General features: G+C 43.2%; 1 non-coding gene across 1 annotated transcript; it reads left to right on the forward strand.

Moving 5' to 3' along the window:
- The first annotated feature begins 2,839 nt into the window (after positions 1-2,839).
- Trnah-gug (transfer RNA histidin (anticodon GUG)) lies at positions 2,840-2,911 on the forward strand. Its single transcript has one exon. It is a non-coding gene; the product is annotated as a tRNA-His (tRNA).
- Positions 2,912-12,686: the final 9,775 nt, after the last annotated feature.

A 12,686-nucleotide genomic window follows, 5' to 3' on the forward strand; every position in this document is an offset into this window, starting at 1 on the left:
GAATGTGGCCTCAAACTCCCCATGAAATAACAATATCCGAAACTACTGCCCAAACCTAAAATCGCACCTACCAATAACTTCCGAGTCTCCTCACTCGTTGGCCTAACCCCCCCCCCCCCCCGTCATCTTACCAAACTCTACACGTAGCGGAGCAAAAGTCATGATCTGTTGCTAAGTGTTACTGGCAGAGGGTAAACCAGCCCTCGTCGGCTCTCAACGGAGAAGTGTTTTCTGAGCGGTGGTCAGAGAAAAAAAAGTTCAAATGTGTGTGAAATCTTATGGGACTTAACTGCTAAGGTCATTAGTCCCTAAGCTTACACACTACTTTAGGTTAAGTATCCTAAGGACAAACACACACACCCAAGCCCGAGGGGGGACTCGAACCTCCGCCGGGACCAGCCGCAGCGCCTAAGACCGCTCGGCTAATACAGCGCGGCGGTGGCCAGAGAAGAAATGCCTTCTCTTCATTCTAGAAATTAGCTCTTCCTTCTCTGTCTGTACGCCTTTTGGTGCCCAGTCTGACGATTTTGCAAAACTTTATCCAATGGCATGGCTGCAAATAAATTATCTGTTTCCGACGCAAACCTCAATTCAAACCTTCAGCCCATTTTCCCCTTCTCACATCGTCACTATTGCCGAGGCTCTCCGACATTGGAGTAGCACCACAGCTTGGTACATAATGCGGAAATCCTGCCTTGTAGTCTTGTAGTAGTCGATCTTGGGGAAGATCAGTTTGGATTTCGGAAAAATGTAGGAACACACGAGACAGTACTGGCCCCACGACTTATATTAGAAGATTCGTTCAGCATTTGTAGATTTAAAGAAAGCTTCTGACAGCGTTGACTAGAATAATCTTTTTGAAATTTTGAAGGGAGCAGGGGTAAAATACAGGGAGCGAAAGACAATAAGACAATTACAACTTGTACGGAAACCAGACGGCAGTTAAAAGAGTCAAGGAGCATGAAAGGGAAGCAATGGTTGAGAAAGGAATGAGACAGGGTTGTAGTTTATGTCTGGTCTTATTCAACATGTACAATGAGCAAACAGTGAAGGAAACCAAAGAAAAATTTGCAGAAAGAATTAAAGTTCAGGGAGAAGAAATAAAAACTGAGTTTCGTCGATGGCATTGTAATTCTTCAGAGACAGCAATAGACTTACAAGGGCAATTGAACGGAATGGACAGTGTCTTGAAAGGAGGATATAAGATGAATATCAACAAAAGAAAGACAAGGAACAAGGATAATGGAATGTAGTAGAATCAAATCGGGTGATGCTGAAGGAATTAGATCAGGAAACGAGACACTTGAAGCAGTAGACAGGTAAACTATTTGGGTAACAAAATGACTAATTATGCCCGAAGTAGAGAGGATATAAAATGTAGACTGGCAATGGCAAGAGAAGTATTTCTGAAGAAGAGAAATTTGTTAGCATCGAATTTAAGAGTAAGTGTTAGAGAGTCTATTCAGAAGGTATGTGTCTAAAGTGTAGCCACGTATGAAAGTTAAACATGGACGATGAACAGTTTAGACAAGAAGATAATAGAAGCTTTTGAAATGTGGTGCTACAGAAGAATGCTGAAGTTTAGATGGGTAGACCACGTAACTGATTAGGAGGTACCGCATAGAATCGGGGAGGCAAGAACTTTGTGGTATAACTTGACTAAAAGAGGCGATCGGTTGATAGGACACGTACTGAGACATCAAGTGATCACCAATTTAGCATTGGAGGAAAATGTGGGGAAGGGATTGGGCGGTAAAAATGTAGAGGTAGACCATGATATAAATATAGTAAACAGGTTCAGAAGGATGTAGTTTGTACTAGGTACTCGGAGGTGAAGCGTGTTGTACAGACGACAGTAGTGTGGAGAGCTGCATCAAACCAGTCTTTGAACTGCAGACCACAACGACACCATATAGAAAGGAACAACCAGCAGTTAAGCATCACTTTTCTCATTTGGAACATCTTTATCAAGAGCGTTAATTTTCATGGAAATCATTTCGTGAAACTCTTGATAGAATAATTTCAAATTACACAACAACAAAGTTACCCCAGATTATTGCGTTCCTTTATCTATTGGGCGTTTGTGAAAGAGAGTATACTTTTGCCGTTGGTATTATGGTCTGGAACTGCAGAGAAATGTTCTACTAATCTCATTAATTCCCAATTAAAATTATCCATTATGACGAGTTAACTGACCACTTTTCATGAGCCAAAAGCTTGTTAAAATCAGAGTCGCTTCTTTTTCTTTTCTCCATCCCCTCCCCCCAATGAATTTCTTGAAATTTTGGCACTCGTAGCGTTAGTTGGTATACCAATAAACCCCTATGGTATATGTCCTTATTCCTCCGAATACTCATTCCTTGCGCTTACAGCATTAGAATGGAACGGGCTTCAGTTGTGCGTTCTCTACCTCACCGCTAAGAAACCATAATAAATGCCAGACAGGTCAACTACTATATACTTAGCTGATTACGACCGTAAAAACACGGCTGTGTCAGGCTACAATAGTTAATGAGCTTCGCCAAGAGCTCAGGAGCTCACTACGAAAGGAAAAGTCGACTGATTAGTTTAAGTAGCGCATGTGCGAGGTGTGATAAACAAATACTGTGATTTAGAATTAAATTTTCACTCTACAGCGGAGTGTGCGCTGATATGAAACTTCCTGGCAGATTAAAACTGTGTGCCGGACCGAGACTCGAACTCTGGACCTTTGCCTTTCGCGTGCAATTGCTCTACCAACTGCTTCTGTGAAGTATGGAAGGTAGGAGACGAGGTACTGGCGGACTCAAAGGTGTGAGGACGGGGCGTGAGTCGTGCTTGGGTAGCTCAGTTGGTGCTAGCCGTGATAGTCTAGTGGTTAGGACATTGCGTTGTGGCCACAAGAACCCAGTTTCGAATCCTGGTCACGGCATTGGGGTGATATTTGCCGGCACGGTACCTCAGCGTGTTCAGTCAGGGAACTGGTTGGCCTCTGCGATAAAAAAACTGAGTGGAAGGATCAACATACGAACTTTAGCGGATGTCATGTGACGTCCGCAACGGCCAAACCCAACGATCAACAACGGACAAAAATACAAAAAAAAAAAAAGTTGGTAGAGCACTTGCCCGCGAAAGGCAAAGGTCCCGAGTTTGAGTCTCGGCCCGGCTCACAGTTTTAATCTGCCAGGAAGTTTCAAATACTGTGACTCTTTTTAGCAGCATCTGCTGACGCTACAGCAGTATGATGTAATTTGCCCTACAGCCTGATCCGTTGAGACAGGCAGCGTCAAGCTAGAACACCCAATGTCCGGAGACGCTAGAGTGAGATTATGTTTACCGCGTCTGTCGCGCATCACGGATTTCGAGCAACGCTTGAACATTAAGTTCGGTTTCAAGTTGCAAAAAAACGCCGAAGTAACCTAAGAAATGTTGAAATTGATTCTAGTAGTATTACTGTAACTCTAAGTGGTATGAGCGATTTAAAAGCGGAACTGAGTCTGTAGAAGACATGCAACATTCGTGACGTCCACTAACCCCAAGAACAGAAGAAAATGTGCAAAAAGTGGCAAAAACTCTTCTTTCAAACAGGCGAATAACTATTCCAGAGCTTACCGAAGAACTTAGCATCTCAGACGGGTCCGTGTAACGCATTTTAAACTATAATTTTCAAATGAGAGGAGTGAGTGCAAAATTTGTTCCGAGGCTTTTGAGTGATGAACAGATGGATGACTGTGTGTCAGCTAGCACGAAGTTGAAGGATCGTTTTCATTCAGATGAGGACTTCATGTCCGAAATTGTAACAGGAGATGAAACTTGGGTATACGGGTATGACCCTGAGACGAAAATTCAGAGTTCCCAATGGAAAAGCCGGCCGAAGTGGCCGTGCGGTTAAAGGCGCTGCAGTCTGGAACCGCAAGACCGCTACGGTCGCAGGTTCGAATCCTGCCTCGGGCATGGATGTTTGTGATGTCCTTAGGTTAGTTAGGTTTAACTAGTTCTAAGTTCTAGGGGACTAATGACCTTAGCAGTTGAGTCCCATAGTGCTCAGAGCCGTTTCTCCGTTTTCCCAATGGAAAACCGGCACGTCAGTCAGTACCGAATATCAAAGTCGTCCTCATTGGGTTTTTTTTTCGATACTGAGGGCATAGTGCGGTGAGAATTCGCTCCAAGGGGAACAACCAGAAACATGGAATTTTACAAGGGCGTACTGCAACGTTTGCGAAATGATGTACGAAGAAAGAGACCAGAAGAATTTGCCAATAGCTACCCTCTTCATCACGACAATGTGCCATGGCACATCTCACTGTTGATCCGCGAGTTTTGGCCGAAAAAAGTGTTCTTGTCTGCCCACATCCTTCTTACTCACAGGTTTAGCACAATGCGACTTCCCATTCTCCCCAAAAATTAAAACTGAGCTTAAAGGAAAATGTTTTGACACCTTTCCTGACTTTGAGTGGGTTACGACAGAGTAGCCGAACGCCCAACAGAAGCCTTTCAAAAATACATGCAGTCATGGATTCAACGTTGGGATGAGCGTATTGCTAGCGAGGACAGCACTTTAGAGGAGATTAAACCAAATTCCCTGCAAGTTCATTATATTTTCGGAATCTTGTTATGCTTCTAGTTTGAAAGAATGAATTTCTTACACATTAATAAAAGTGATAAAAGACTTAGTTTTGGATTATAGTTGTTGCTTTGTATCGAAATGAACATTATTGAAACTACTGTAATATTTTTTTAGTTTTATTCTTGCAGGAAATACCCGTAATTCGACTTTTATTGATTCCACCTTGATCAAACGTCTTCTGAGGTTCCTTAAACTACGAATTATCAAGACTCGACTGTATATAAAAAAGTGGCATTACAGTCGGCGTGCTGAATACAAGAGGTGTACAGTTCTTCAAGCTGATGATGGATTCTTTAGTTGTGCGTGCCTACGAAACAGATAGGTGTGTCCACAGCAGACGGCGGAGCTGAGCCAACACCGTCAGGAAGGCAAACTGTGTCACGTCAGTGCCTCTAGGTCCCACATGTAGCGCCGGCCTTGACACGCCCTCGCAGATAAGCCAAACGGCCTGCCGCAGGCATCTCATCTCCGCCCCCTCCATCTGCTAGCGGAACACTTGCGTGACGCAAGCAGGCGCTGCGGAGGCCCGGTCACCAAGGTCTCCGGCCGTCACTCGTGACGCAATGTGGCGATTCTGCTGACGTCACAGGGCGGCGAGCCCCTCACTCAGTCCGTTCACAGAAGCTATTCGCCTTCTTCTTCTTCACTGTTGATTTCACTACTCAAGTTTTCGTTGACAATAATGAATCATCAGTTCAGGTGTCTGCGACGTCGACGTGATTTCCAGCATAGAAATAGTTCTCTTCTAAAAAGCCCTAGTCCCTTATTTACGTCAGCCAATATAAGTGTGAATCTAGTCACGCCGTCGACAAACGAAATACTTTATCACGGAATGTTTTAGTTGTTTTAACAGTTTAACCTAAGATCGTGAACAGAGACTTCAGAAATATTAGTATCACAAACATCATCCCCTTTCATCAGTTCCTTTCACGAAAGGAGTGCGGAAAATTCCACCTTCTCGAACTTTCGATTTACTCTTATTTCATCGTCATGGTCGTTTCGCGATATATAAGCGAGAAGAAGCAATAAGGCACTTTACTTTTCTTGAAACGCGTGTTCCCGTTACTTCAACAATAAACCACGCCATTCTTCTAGCGCCTACAACTAGAGTTTATTGCACATATCCATGACTCTTTCGCTCTTACTAAGCGAACCTGTGTCGAAACGCGGGGCTCTTCTTTGTACCTTCTTTTCCTCTGGTATTAATGCTATCAGGTGAGGCTGCCAGACTGAAAATGAATAAACAAAAATAGGTCGACCGAGGATTTTGCAAGCTACTTCCATCAAGTTTATGTTATACTTGTTACGTTGAATAACTGGTAGTATGCACAAAATGTAATCAATGGACAACTAACCAGAAATAGACAATGGTTTTTCAGTAGTTTTGGTGAGCTGCTGTATTAATTTCTCTTTTACATAGTTCGCTAGTACAATTGTACTATATTCTGTTTTACACCATGTGAACAAAAGTATCCGCCCCCCCCCCCCCCCCCGAAATAAAACATACGTGCTGCCAGGTACTCCATATCAGCGATCTCATTAGACATCGTGAGAGAGCAGAATGGGGTGCTCCGCGGAACTCACGTACTTCGAACGTGGTCAGATGTTTGGGTGTCACTTGCGTCATACGTCTGTACGCGAGATTTCCACACTTCCTAATATCCCTAGGTCCACTGTTTCCGATGTGACAGTGAAGTGGAAACGTGAACGGACATGTACAGCACAAAGGCGTACAGACCGACCTCGTATGTTGACTGACAGACTGCCGACAGTTGAAGAGGGTCGTAATGTGTAATAGGTAGACATCCACTGCAAGTACGATGACAGTTAGGCGGGAGGTGAGAAAACTTGGATTTCATGGTCGAGCGGCTGCTCATAAACCACACATCACGCCGGTAAATGCCAAACGACACCTCGCTTGGTGTAAGGAGCGTAATCATTGGACGATTGAGTAGTGGAACAACTTTGTGTGGATTGACGAATCACGGTACACAATGTGGCGATCCGATGGCAGGGTGTTGGTATGGCGAATGCCCGGTAAACGTCATCTGCCAGCATTTGTAGTGCCAAGGCGGTGGTGTTATGGTGTGATCGTGTTTTTCATGGAAGGGGCTTGCACCCCTTGTTACTTTGCATGGCACTATCACAGTACAGGCCTTCAGTGATGTTTTAAGCTCCTTCTTACTTCTTCACTGTTGAAGAGTAATTCGGGGATGGCGATTGCATATTTCAACACGTTCGAGCACCTGTTCATAATGCACGGCCTATGGCGGAGTGGTTACACGACATAACATCCCTGTAATGGGCTGGCCTGCACAGAGTCCTGACCTGAATCGTATAGAACATCTTTGGGATGTTTTAGAACGCCAACTTCGTGCCAGGCCTCACCGACCGACATCGATACCTCTCCTCAGTGCAGCACTCCTTGAAGAATGGGCTGCCATTCCCCAAGAAACCTTCCAGCACCTGACTGAACGTATGTCAGCGCGAGTGGAAGCTGTCATCAAGGCTAAGGGTGGACCAACACCATATTGAATTCGAGCATTACCGATGGTGGGCACCACGAAATTTTAAGTCATTTTCAGCCGGGTGTCCGGATAAATTTGATCACATAGTGTATCTATATGTGTTGGCATGAAATACACACCACTTTATAATTATCGTAAATGTATGAGCCCACTGTAGATTAAATCTCACGAGAAAGTATTGCACTGGCGGTCCTGCAGCGATACCACTCACACGCCATCTGCCATAAGCAAGTTTACTTATGCGGCGATGATAGCCGCTACATTCATTCGTCTGTTAGCTATTTATGTTTTATCACTATTTCTGTTCCTATGTCAACACAGTAACATCATTTATTGAAAGTCGAAATATTTCCTCGTCAGCACTGTACTCATATTTCAATGTGATACGTAGTCCTGTAAAAGCCTCAAACACTATCCCGAATATAATCAGTCTTTCGACAAGCACAGCTATGACACAATTGAAAGCGGCATTAATGACAGTCGTAAGATATGTAACAGAGACCAGACGGGAAAAACTTAAAATAGGTGATAAGAAAAGAATAGGAAAATTGAAGACGATTCATGAAACGGATCTTAGGAGCAGGAAAAACACCATCTTCTCAACTTACGTAAGAAGTCATGAAAGAGATTTATCTCATAGAGGACATGAGGTTACAACACTGGCTACCTTCCACAGGATCATACCAGGAACTGATAGACATCCTGGATGGGATGAAGAAGCAAATAGATCTGGAGTTCTACAGCACACCAGCCATGCTGGATGACAACTGGACCAGAGAATGCAGGAATCAAGCACATTTAGCAAAAGACACTTGCATTACACGACTTCATTATAAATATATCTTAATAAGAAATTCCACGAACCGAGGAAATTTTTTTAGATATGTTTTACGTGGACGAGGGTGCAAAAATTACCACATTATGAGGTGCACCACGAGATCAAAAATTATAACGGATTGTAGTAAAGACTTAAAAATCTGTAAAAACAAACCTTGCAAAGACTTGTATAAACATATATTTAACGCCCAATAGAAGCACACTTTTATCATTAATAACATCTTTGTCTGACTGCATTAGCCATTGGCAACCTTTGGCAACACGCGAGCCTGGTTCACGTACTTACGTTCGCGAGTAGCATCGTCAGGTGACGTGGACGAGGGTGCAAAAATTACCACATTATGAGGTGCACCACGAGATCAAAAATTATAACGGATTGTAGTAAAGACTTAAAAATCTGTAAAAACAAACCTTGCAAAGACTTGTATAAACATATATTTAACGCCCAATAGAAGCACACTTTTATCATTAATAACATCTTTGTCTGACTGCATTAGCCATTGGCAACCTTTGGCAACACGCGAGCCTGGTTCACGTACTTACGTTCGCGAGTAGCATCGTCAGGTGACGCAACAGCAGCGCTCCTAGTGCATAAGTCACAATTATAGCATTCACGTGGTAAAGCACGGATATGATTGGCATTCTTTTCCCCTACATGCCACGCCAACAAATTATGCCTCAAGACTCACTTTTTGAGAGTACGTTCATTTTACGTTCACCCCTCCTCGGGATTTACATGTATTTAGGCATCGTGAACATTGTTTCTTTACTTATGACGTTGTACAATCTCTCTCTTAAAAATTTCCGTTGAAAACTCCGCTACGCAGTAAAGAAACAATGTTCACGACGCGTATAAATCCATGTAAACATATGAAGATGGGAAGCTGTGCGTCTTGAAATGCGATCATGGAAAAATAAACGCCTATAATAGCAACTAGTTGCAGCTAATTCATTATAAATTACCTTCAGTTCCATCACTTGTAGGGTTCCGGTATGTCCAGGGAAAAGAAGTGTTTACTAATGTTAGTATGGTAAAGAAATGAAGAACAGGTAATAACAGTCGACAAGCCGTTAGGAGTAACTTAACCATTCTCGGCCACAGGCAGATCATTTTTCCAATTACTTGTCCAACACCGCTGTTGATGACTAATCGCATAGGCATGGGCTCTCTCGTAAAATGAAGCCATGATTTCTTTGTTAGATTCAAAAAAGTTTAAATGTCTTAATAGCTTCAACGTAGAATATAAACCGGATGTATAGCCAAATTGACGAAATGCGATCAGCAGACTGGCGAATTATCAAACCGATAATACTCGCCCTCTCACGCTCAATGCGTAATGGTAATACTGAGAATATTTTGTCCGGCATCGATACAGTTTGTCAATATTTCTGGCGTTGGCAGTAGGACAATACTAACCCTCAGGCGATCATTATATTGAGGTATTCCTTAACTTTCGTGTGACATTTCTACCATACCTTTCCCCGCACCCTTTCACGGTAGTGAGCTGTGCCCCTCCCCCCCCCCCCTTCCTACTCCACGCACGCACTTGAGTATGGGCCATAACTTCGCGCTCAGACTGGAAACGTGCTACTCGTTCAAATCCTGTGGCGGCGAAATGGACTGCGCATGCGCGGCGTAAGCAAAACTTTCGCTAATTTGCGCCATGAGCGGCAAACCCGAGGCCAGCCGATCGTCGGCGGGAAATATCCGAAACTGCGTCATGGGTGGAGTACAATACGAGCGCTTCGCTCTCCCACCAATTTCATCCGCGGGCCGGATTGAAACCAATCGTGGGCCGGATCGGATCCGCGGGCAGCCGGTTGCCTTAGTCACTACAACGGTTGCGAGAAGCTGGTAAGTTTGCAACTACGAGAGCACGCCATACACTCGACTTTCAAGAAGACATCCTTCGTTACGTAGTAGAGACCCGGCATTATTCGTGCCGTAGGTCAGATCTCATTGTCCCCTGCTGTGTGCGTACCGTGAAGTGGGAGATTATTTTATACCAAAATGGTACTTTTCCGGACATGACTTCCTTATTAAAATACTTGAACAACTGCTGCATGTATAGTTTTTCTCTCTGTTTGCTCTTTTCATATATCCGAGATCGATTGCGACCAATCGATCAATATCAGTTCGATTGTGCTCCAGATAAAACCCGCGTTGTCCGCCATCATCTAAATTCCAAGCGATATAAGTTGGTTCTGATGAAACATAACAGAAGCTTTCTGGAGCTACTTAAAATACTTGAAATAATCCGTCCCTTTCTGTAACAGTCTTTTTACTTGCTTGACGGGCTTGGGTGTAAAACGTGGTAACTGACATTCTGGGCAAGACTGACTTGTGCAGCATATGATGTACTCTCTTGCATTCAGAGTTAAATTCAACAGTCAGTTTTGAAAATTCTCTACAAGTGGCCGAAGAACACAGCTTATTCTTTCCCTGGAACTAGAAACTGCTACATGTGGAACATGGTATATGTGTGACAATGACTACTAGTAGGAAGTTGGAGTTTGGAGGGAAGATGAATGTGAATAATACTGGAATATTAGAACAGCTGTTAACCAGCGATTATGTGTTTGATGACTGATAAAGACCCATGTTACCAAGAGACAGAAAATGAAAGCCATGACAGTGGTAATTACGAAGATAATCTCAAATTTATTTTAGCAGAATGGTATCTACTGTAGTTAACATGTTACACATGCTTCGCGGAGATCCACGACCTATCGAGGCAGCCAATCTGAATGATGTTCTGTCTTGTTTCCAGTACATACCAGAAGCTCTTCACTTTTATCACAAGGCATCCAAAGCAAAAGGTGAGAACCGTGAAAGTGAAATATGACTACTGGTATCAGACTTTTCAGGTCTTAAACTTAGTAAATTTAATTACATTATATTGTCTCGTTAACATGTTGCCTTAAATTATTATATACCAATTTTAACGTCAAATTTTACTGTGGAAACATTTGCTACCACGAATAATATGATCTACAAATTTTATGACCATGAATAAGTTGGTATCTACCATATAATTTGTGTCAATGTATGACGTAATGATTGTTTTTCTAATTTAAAAAATTGTTTCCGTTTTCTAATCTTACAAATGCAATTTATGAAGCGAGGTGGCGCAATGATTAGCACACTGGACTCTGGAGGACACTGGGGGACGACAGGTCAGACCAGTCTCCAGCCATCCTGGTTTCCGTGATTTCCCTAAATCGTTTCAGGCAAATGCCGGGATGGATCCTTTGAAAGGGCCGATTTCCTTCCCCATCCTTCCCTAACCCGAGCTTGTGCTCCGTCTCTAATGACCTCGCTGTCGATGGGACGTTAGACAGTAATCTCCTCCTCATATATATATATATATATATATATATATATATATATATATATGCCCTATCCGAGCCTCAGGTACAGGGCGGGTCGCAGGTGGCGGATAGCGAACGATCCATCAGATATGGTGGACAGCTGCGAATAAGGGGAAACCCAAATAAGCAGTCCCGGACCGAGGCGGCAGCATCACGAGGGTGTGGGAGTGTGACTTTTGGCAAGGGTCACACTCATTCAAAAACCACAGAACCCGAAGACGTTGCTGTGTCATGGCGAGTAAGTGCCGCCATTACAATAAGCACCGTCAACACCCAAATCCAGGACGCGTCTGAAGTGGGAACCATCGGCATCCTGGTCAGCGTCTGTTCACACAATGTGCGGCTGGTCATAATGCTCCAGGAACTAACAATCCCTGGTTCTAAACACCCAGTGGAAACACTGGACCAACTTGATTACAAGCAAGTATGACTCGTGCAAGTAATAACAACATTACCCCAGGTGGTAACCAATCCACCCATCAACAGATGGCAACCAGGAATTCGGATTCTGGGGAACCTGGACTTACACGATTACATCAGAGAAAGTCGGAGCTCTCTGGCAAACTTCCACTTAAAACACCTACATACATTGGAACCTTTAACATAAATACATTAATCCAACCAGGAAAACTTCTAAACCTTGCAACAGAACTTGAAAAGCAAAAGATAGTAATACTAGCTTTACAGGAGACACGTTTTACAGATGAAGAAACATCAGATTATGGCAACTATCGCATCTTTAAGAGCAAGACGGATAAACGAATCGGAAGAGGAGCCCCCCATCTCGGGATGGCGTTTATCATACACAAGAGCGTGCTCAGCTCCATCAAGGAAGTTACTCCCGTAAATAATAGGATAATGACGTTGCGCTTACAATGTGCCAACAAAACATACACAATGGTTAATGTTCATGCTCCCACAAACTGAGACAACAAGAAAAACCCCATAGAAACAGAAAAGTTCTGGGAAAATTTGGAGAATATAATGGCCAGGATTCCAAAAGATGATACAAAAGTTCTACTCGGCGATTTTAATGCCCAAATGGGTAGAGAGAAAATCCACCAAAAAACCGTAGGCAAATATCCTGCACATAAATTTACCAATAAAAATGGTACAAGGCTCGTCGAACTATGTAAGCAGAATAACCTGAAGATAATGTCAACATCTCTAAGAAAATGTCCAAGAAAACAAAAGACATGGAGATCTCCTATACAACAAATTGGCGAGTTTCAAATAGATCATGTGGCGATTTCATACCCAGTACAAAAAGAAATTTACGACGTCCAAGTACGCAGAGGAGCAAACATTGATTCAGACCATTACCTAACTAGAATTAAAATCAA

The sequence above is a fragment of the Schistocerca nitens genome, chromosome 2, assembly GCF_023898315.1.
Source record: "Schistocerca nitens isolate TAMUIC-IGC-003100 chromosome 2, iqSchNite1.1, whole genome shotgun sequence".
Classification (NCBI taxonomy): Eukaryota; Metazoa; Arthropoda; class Insecta; order Orthoptera; family Acrididae; genus Schistocerca; species Schistocerca nitens.